The sequence below is a fragment of the Procambarus clarkii genome, chromosome 41 (assembly GCF_040958095.1).
Source record: "Procambarus clarkii isolate CNS0578487 chromosome 41, FALCON_Pclarkii_2.0, whole genome shotgun sequence".
In the NCBI taxonomy this organism is placed as follows: Eukaryota; Metazoa; Arthropoda; class Malacostraca; order Decapoda; family Cambaridae; genus Procambarus; species Procambarus clarkii.
Genome location: NC_091190.1, coordinates 169,323 through 179,100, shown reverse-complemented (window position 1 = coordinate 179,100; position 9,778 = coordinate 169,323).

Genomic DNA, 9,778 nt, shown 5'->3' with positions numbered 1-9,778 from the left:
ACCTTAAATACTTCATTTTCAACTATCTATTTGTTTCTCGTTAAAATACTGAGTAAGATATTGAAAAGGGGAGAAGTTCGGTTTTTATTGCATATATCGACGTTTCAGCCGGATTAGAGCGGTTTTACGTGTACATCTTCCATCGGTAATATAAACGGAAAATCAACAACTTTTTAGTTAATTCTAATGAAAACACATTGTTTTTTATCATTTGTATTGGAAACAACATTGTCATATGTCTTTTCTAGGATCTAAATAATACGAAACCTCGCTCTATGATTTGAAGTTAAAATCCTCAAATATGGTAAAATAGTGACGTTTTTCACGTTTTTCATGTAGTTTGATAATACGTAAATATATTCATTTTTACCAATATTTCGATACTATTTCATGTAGTATCACGATATGTGATTTGGCCTTCAAATCTCAGAATGTCGCATAATATTGCATTTTAAGCAAGTTTTCTTGCATTTTGTTTCGTACTAAAAATCATCGAATTTAGCAATATTTTGACGTTTACCATCCCCTTTTCCTCTGTGTGATTTAAACAAAATATCATCGAATTAGGCAATATTTTGCCGTTTTTCTTTGTTTTTGTGAATTTTCAGTTTATGGTATATTCATTATATATACGATAAAAATGATGCAAACACATAATTTATTAGATAATAACCTTAAATACTTCATTTTCAATCATCTATTTGTTTCTCGTTAAAATATTAAAATATTGAAAGATTAATTGTAAGATATTGAAAAGGGGAGAAGTTCGGTTTTTATTGTATATATCGACGTTTCATCCGGAATAGAGATGTTTTCGTGTACATCTTCCGTCGGTAATATAAACGGAAAATCAGGAATATTTTAGTTAATTCTAATGAAAACACATTGGTTTTATCATTTGTATTGGAAACAACATTTTCATATGTCTTTTCTTGGATCTAAATAATCGGAAACCTCGCTCTATGTTTTGAAGTTAAAATCCTTAAATATGGTTAAATAGTGACTTTTTTGACGTTTTTCATGTAGTTTGATAATACGTAAATATATTCATTTTTACCAATATTTCGATACTATTTCATGTAGTATCACGATATGTGATTTGGCCTTCAAATCTCAGAATGTCGCATAATATTGAATTTTAGTCAAGTTTTCTTGCATTTTGTTTCGTACGAAAAATCATCGAATTTAACAATATTTTGACGTTTATCATCCCCTTTTCCTCTGTGAGATTTAAACAAAATATAATCGAATTAGGCAATATTTTGCCGTTTTTCCACGTTTTTGTGAATTTTTAATTATGGGTTTTCATTATATATACGATAAAAATGATGCAAACACATAATTGATTAGATAATAACCTTAAATACTTCATTTTCAACTATCTATTTGTTTCTCGTTAAAATACTGAGTAAGATAGTCTTTTCTTGGATCTAAATAATACGAAACCTCGCTCTATGATTTGAAGTTAAAATCCTCAAATATGGTAAAGTAGTGACTTTTTTCACGTTTTTCATGTAGTTTGATAATACGTAAATATATTCATTTTACCAATATTTCGATACTATTTCATGTAGTATCACGATATGTGATTTGGCCTTCAAATCTCAGAATGTCGCATAATATTGCATTTTAAGCAAGTTTTCTTGCATTTTGTTTCCAACGAAAAATCATCGAATTTAGCAATATTTTGACGTTTATCATCCCTTTTCGTCTGGGTGATTTAAACAAAATATAATCGAATTAGGCAATATTTTGCCGTTTTTCCTTCTTTTTTGTGAATTTTCAGTCTATGGGTATTAATTCATTATATATACGATAAAAATGATGCAAACACATAATTTATTAGATAATAACCTTAAATACTTCATTTTTAATCATCTATTTGTTTCTCGTTAAAATATTGAAATATTGAAAGATTAATTGTAAGATATTGAAAAGGGGAGATGTTCTGTTTTTATTGTATATATCGACGTTTCATCCGGAATAGAGATGTTTTCGTGTACATCTTCCGTCGGTAATATAAACGGAAAATCAGGAATATTTTAGTTAATTCTAATGAAAACACATTGGTTTTATCATTTGTATTGGAAACAACATTTTCATATGTCTTTTCTTGGATCTAAATAATCCGAAACCTCGCTCTATGTTTTGAAGTTAAAATCCTTAAATATGGTTAAATAGTGACTTTTTTGACGTTTTTCATGTAGTTTGATAATACGTAAATATATTCATTTTTACCAATATTTCGATACTATTTCATGTAGTATCACGATATGTGATTTGGCCTTCAAATCTCAGAATGTCGCATAATATTGAATTTTAAGCAAGTTTTCTTGCATTTTGTTTCGTACGAAAAATCATCGAATTTAGCAATATTTTGACGTTTATCATCCCCTTTTCCTTCATATGATTTAAACAAAATATCATCGAATTAGGCAATATTTTGCAGTTTTTCCACGTTTTTGTGAATTTTCAGTCTATTTGTATTAATTCATTATATATACGATAAAAATTATGCAAACACATAATTGATTAGATAATAACCTTAAATACTTCATTTTCAACTATCTATTTGTTTCTCGTTAAAATACTGAGTAAGATATTGAAAAGGGGAGAAGTTCGGTTTTTATTGCATATATCGACGTTTCAGCCGGATTAGAGCGGTTTTACGTGTACATCTTCCATCGGTAATATAAACGGAAAATCAACAACTTTTTAGTTAATTCTAATGAAAACACATTGTTTTTTATCATTTGTATTGGAAACAACATTGTCATATGTCTTTTCTAGGATCTAAATAATACGAAACCTCGCTCTATGATTTGAAGTTAAAATCCTCAAATATGGTAAAATAGTGACGTTTTTCACGTTTTTCATGTAGTTTGATAATACGTAAATATATATATTTTTACCAATATTTCGATACTATTTCATGTAGTATCACGATATGTGATTTGGCCTTCAAATCTCAGAATGTCGCATAATATTGCATTTTAAGCAAGTTTTCTTGCATTTTGTTTCGTACTAAAAATCATCGAATTTAGCAATATTTTGACGTTTACCATCCCCTTTTCCTCTGTGTGATTTAAACAAAATATCATCGAATTAGGCAATATTTTGCCGTTTTTCTTGTTTTTGTGAATTTTCAGTTATGGTATATTCATTATATATACGATAAAAATGATGCAAACACATAATTTATTAGATAATAACCTTAAATACTTCATTTTCAATCATCTATTTGTTTCTCGTTAAAATATTGAAATATTGAAAGATTAATTGTAAGATATTGAAAAGGGGAGAAGTTCGGTTTTTATTGTATATCGACGTTTCATCCGGAATAGATGTTTTCGTGTACATCTTCCGTCGGTAATATAAACGGAAAATCAGGAATATTTTAGTTAATTCTAATGAAAACACATTGTTTTTTATCATTTGTATTGGAAACAACATTGTCATATGTCTTTTCTAGGATCTAAATAATACGAAACCTCGCTCTATGATTTGAAGTTAAAATCCTCAAATATGGTAAATAGTGACGTTTTTCACGTTTTTCATGTAGTTTGATAATACGTAAATATATTCATTTTTACCAATATTTCGATACTATTTCATGTAGTATCACGATATGTGATTTGGCCTTCAAATCTCAGAATGTCGCATAATATTGCATTTTAAGCAAGTTTTCTTGCATTTTGTTTCGTACTAAAAATCATCGAATTTAGCAATATTTTGACGTTTACCATCCCCTTTTCCTCTGTGTGATTTAAACAAAATATCATCGAATTAGGCAATATTTTGCCGTTTTTCTTTGTTTTTGTGAATTTTCAGTTTATGGTATATTCATTATATATACGATAAAAATGATGCAAACACATAATTTATTAGATAATAACCTTAAATACTTCATTTTCAATCATCTATTTGTTTCTCGTTAAAATATTGAAATATTGAAAGATTAATTGTAAGATATTGAAAAGGGGAGAAGTTCGGTTTTTATTGTATATATCGACGTTTCATCCGGAATAGAGATGTTTTCGTGTACATCTTCCGTCGGTAATATAAACGGAAAATCAGTAATATTTTAGTTAATTCTAATGAAAACACATTGGTTTTATCATTTGTATTGGAAACAACATTTTCATATGTCTTTTCTTGGATCTAAATAATCCGAAACCTCGCTCTATGTTTTGAAGTTAAAATCCTTAAATATGGTTAAATAGTGACTTTTTTGACGTTTTTCATGTAGTTTGATAATACTAAATATATTCATTTTTACCAATATTTCGATACTATTTCATGTAGTATCACGATATGTGATTTGGCCTTCAAATCTCAGAATGTCGCATAATATTGAATTTTAGTCAAGTTTTCTTGCATTTTGTTTCGTACGAAAAATCATCGAATTTAACAATATTTTGACGTTTATCATCCCCTTTTCCTCTGTGAGATTTAAACAAAATATAATCGAATTAGGCAATATTTTGCCGTTTTTCCACGTTTTTGTGAATTTTTAATTTATGGGTTTTCATTATATATACGATAAAAATGATGCAAACACATAATTGATTAGATAATAACCTTAAATACTTCATTTTCAACTATCTATTTGTTTCTCGTTAAAATACTGAGTAAGATAGTCTTTTCTTGGATCTAAATAATACGAAACCTCGCTCTATGATTTGAAGTTAAAATCCTCAAATATGGTAAAGTAGTGACTTTTTTCACGTTTTTCATGTAGTTTGATAATACGTAAATATATTCATTTTACCAATATTTCGATACTATTTCATGTAGTATCACGATATGTGATTTGGCCTTCAAATCTCAGAATGTCGCATAATATTGCATTTTAAGCAAGTTTTCTTGCATTTTGTTTCCAACGAAAAATCATCGAATTTAGCAATATTTTGACGTTTATCATCCCCTTTTCGTCTGGGTGATTTAAACAAAATATAATCGAATTAGGCAATATTTTGCCGTTTTTCCTACTTTTTTGTGAATTTTCAGTCTATGGGTATTAATTCATTATATATACGATAAAAATGATGCAAACACATAATTTATTAGATAATAACCTTAAATACTTCATTTTTAATCATCTATTTGTTTCTCGTTAAAATATTGAAATATTGAAAGATTAATTGTAAGATATTGAAAAGGGGAGATGTTCTGTTTTATTTTATATCGACGTTTCATCCGGAATAGAGATGTTTTCGTGTACATCTTCCGTCGGTAATATAAACGGAAAATCAGGAATATTTTAGTTAATTCTAATGAAAACACATTGGTTTTATCATTTGTATTGGAAACAACATTTTCATATGTCTTTTCTTGGATCTAAATAATCCGAAACCTCGCTCTATGTTTTGAAGTTAAAATCCTTAAATATGGTTAAATAGTGACTTTTTTGACGTTTTTCATGTAGTTTGATAATACGTAAATATATTCATTTTTACCAATATTTCGATACTATTTCATGTAGTATCACGATATGTGATTTGGCCTTCAAATCTCAGAATGTCGCATAATATTGAATTTTAAGCAAGTTTTCTTGCATTTTGTTTCGTACGAAAAATCATCGAATTTAGCAATATTTTGACGTTTATCATCCCCCTTTTCCTTCATATGATTTAAACAAAATATCATCGAATTAGGCAATATTTTGCAGTTTTTCCACGTTTTTGTGAATTTTCAGTCTATTTGTATTAATTCATTATATATACGATAAAAATTATGCAAACACATAATTGATTAGATAATAACCTTAAATACTTCATTTTCAACTATCTATTTGTTTCTCGTTAAAATACTGAGTAAGATATTGAAAAGGGGAGAAGTTCGGTTTTTATTGCATATATCGACGTTTCAGCCGGATTAGAGCGGTTTTACGTGTACATCTTCCATCGGTAATATAAACGGAAAATCAACAACTTTTTGTTAATTCTAATGAAAACACATTGTTTTTTATCATTTGTATTGGAAACAACATTGTCATATGTCTTTTCTAGGATCTAAATAATACGAAACCTCGCTCTATGATTTGAAGTTAAAATCCTCAAATATGGTAAAATAGTGACGTTTTTCACGTTTTTCATGTAGTTTGATAATACGTAAATATATATATTTTTACCAATATTTCGATACTATTTCATGTAGTATCACGATATGTGATTTGGCCTTCAAATCTCAGAATGTCGCATAATATTGCATTTTAAGCAAGTTTTCTTGCATTTTGTTTCGTACTAAAAATCATCGAATTTAGCAATATTTTGACGTTTACCATCCCCTTTTCCTCTGTGTGATTTAAACAAAATATCATCGAATTAGGCAATATTTTGCCGTTTTTCTTTGTTTTTGTGAATTTTCAGTTTATGGTATATTCATTATATATACGATAAAAATGATGCAAACACATAATTTATTAGATAATAACCTTAAATACTTCATTTTCAATCATCTATTTGTTTCTCGTTAAAATATTGAAATATTGAAAGATTAATTGTAAGATATTGAAAAGGGGAGAAGTTCGGTTTTTATTGTATATATCGACGTTTCATCCGGAATAGAGATGTTTTCGTGTACATCTTCCGTCGGTAATATAAACGGAAAATCAGGAATATTTTAGTTAATTCTAATGAAAACACATTGGTTTTATCATTTGTATTGGAAACAACATTTTCATATGTCTTTTCTTGGATCTAAATAATCCGAAACCTCGCTCTATGTTTTGAAGTTAAAATCCTTAAATATGGTTAAATAGTGACTTTTTTGACGTTTTCATGTAGTTGATAATACGTAAATATATTCATTTTTACCAATATTTCGATACTATTTCATGTAGTATCACGATATGTGATTTGGCCTTCAAATCTCAGAATGTCGCATAATATTGAATTTTAGTCAAGTTTTCTTGCATTTTGTTTCGTACGAAAAATCATCGAATTTAACAATATTTTGACGTTTATCATCCCCTTTTCCTCTGTGAGATTTAAACAAAATATAATCGAATTAGGCAATATTTTGCCGTTTTTCCACGTTTTTGTGAATTTTTAATTTATGGGTTTTCATTATATATACGATAAAAATGATGCAAACACATAATTGATTAGATAATAACCTTAAATACTTCATTTTCAACTATCTATTTGTTTCTCGTTAAAATACTGAGTAAGATAGTCTTTTCTTGGATCTAAATAATACGAAACCTCGCTCTATGATTTGAAGTTAAAATCCTCAAATATGGTAAAGTAGTGACTTTTTTCACGTTTTTCATGTAGTTTGATAATACGTAAATATTCATTTTACCAATATTTCGATACTATTTCATGTAGTATCACGATATGTGATTTGGCCTTCAAATCTCAGAATGTCGCATAATATTGCATTTTAAGCAAGTTTTCTTGCATTTTGTTTCCAACGAAAAATCATCGAATTTAGCAATATTTTGACGTTTATCATCCCCTTTTCGTCTGGGTGATTTAAACAAAATATAATCGAATTAGGCAATATTTGCCGTTTTTCCTTCTTTTTTGTGAATTTTCAGTCTATGGGTATTAATTCATTATATATACGATAAAAATGATGCAAACACATAATTTATTAGATAATAACCTTAAATACTTCATTTTTAATCATCTATTTGTTTCTCGTTAAAATATTGAAATATTGAAAGATTAATTGTAAGATATTGAAAAGGGGAGATGTTCTGTTTTTATTGTATATATCGACGTTTCTTCCGGAATAGAGATGTTTTCGTGTACATCTTCCGTCGGTAATATAAACGGAAAATCAGGAATATTTTAGTTAATTCTAATGAAAACACATTGGTTTTATCATTTGTATTGGAAACAACATTTTCATATGTCTTTTCTTGGATCTAAATAATCCGAAACCTCGCTCTATGTTTTGAAGTTAAAATCCTTAAATATGGTTAAATAGTGAATTTTTTGACGTTTTTCATGTAGTTTGATAATACGTAAATATATTCATTTTTACCAATATTTCGATACTATTTCATGTAGTATCACGATATGTGATTTGGCCTTCAAATCTCAGAATGTCGCATAATATTGAATTTTAAGCAAGTTTTCTTGCATTTTGTTTCGTACGAAAAATCATCGAATTTTGCAATATTTTGACGTTTATCATCCCCCTTTTCCTTCATATGATTTAAACAAAATATCATCGAATTAGGCAATATTTTGCAGTTTTTCCACGTTTTTGTGAATTTTCAGTCTATTTGTATTAATTCATTATATATACGATAAAAATTATGCAAACACATAATTGATTAGATAATAACCTTAAATACTTCATTTTCAACTATCTATTTGTTTCTCGTTAAAATACTGAGTAAGATATTGAAAAGGGGAGAAGTTCGGTTTTTATTGCATATATCGACGTTTCAGCCGGATTAGAGCGGTTTTACGTGTACATCTTCCATCGGTAATATAAACGGAAAATCAACAACTTTTTAGTTAATTCTAATGAAAACACATTGTTTTTTATCATTTGTATTGGAAACAACATTGTCATATGTCTTTTCTAGGATCTAAATAATACGAAACCTCGCTCTATGATTTGAAGTTAAAATCCTCAAATATGGTAAAATAGTGACGTTTTTCACGTTTTTCATGTAGTTTGATAATACGTAAATATATTCATTTTTACCAATATTTCGATACTATTTCATGTAGTATCACGATATGTGATTTGGCCTTCAAATCTCAGAATGTCGCATAATATTGCATTTTAAGCAAGTTTTCTTGCATTTTGTTTCGTACTAAAAATCATCGAATTTAGCAATATTTTGACGTTTACCATCCCCTTTTCCTCTGTGTGATTTAAACAAAATATCATCGAATTAGGCAATATTTTGCCGTTTTTCTTTGTTTTTGTGAATTTTCAGTTTATGGTATATTCATTATATATACGATAAAAATGATGCAAACACATAATTTATTAGATAATAACCTTAAATACTTCATTTTCAATCATCTATTTGTTTCTCGTTAAAATATTGAAATATTGAAAGATTAATTGTAAGATATTGAAAAGGGGAGAAGTTCGGTTTTTATTGTATATATCGACGTTTCATCCGGAATAGAGATGTTTTCGCGTACATCTTCCGTCGGTAATATAAACGGAAAATCAGGAATATTTTAGTTAATTCTAATGAAAACACATTGGTTTTATCATTTGTATTGGAAACAACATTTTCATATGTCTTTTCTTGGATCTAAATAATCCGAAACCTCGCTCTATGTTTTGAAGTTAAAATCCTTAAATATGGTTAAATAGTGACTTTTTTGACGTTTTTCATGTAGTTTGATAATACGTAAATATATTCATTTTTACCAATATTTCGATACTATTTCATGTAGTATCACGATATGTGATTTGGCCTTCAAATCTCAGAATGTCGCATAATATTGAATTTTAGTCAAGTTTTCTTGCATTTTGTTTCGTACGAAAAATCATCGAATTTAACAATATTTTGACGTTTATCATCCCCTTTTCCTCTGTGAGATTTAAACAAAATATAATCGAATTAGGCAATATTTTGCCGTTTTTCCACGTTTTTGTGAATTTTTAATTTATGGGTTTTCATTATATATACGATAAAAATGATGCAAACACATAATTGATTAGATAATAACCTTAAATACTTCATTTTCAACTATCTATTTGTTTCTCGTTAAAATACTGAGTAAGATAGTCTTTTCTTGGATCTAAATAATACGAAACCTCGCTCTATGATTTGAAGTTAAAATCC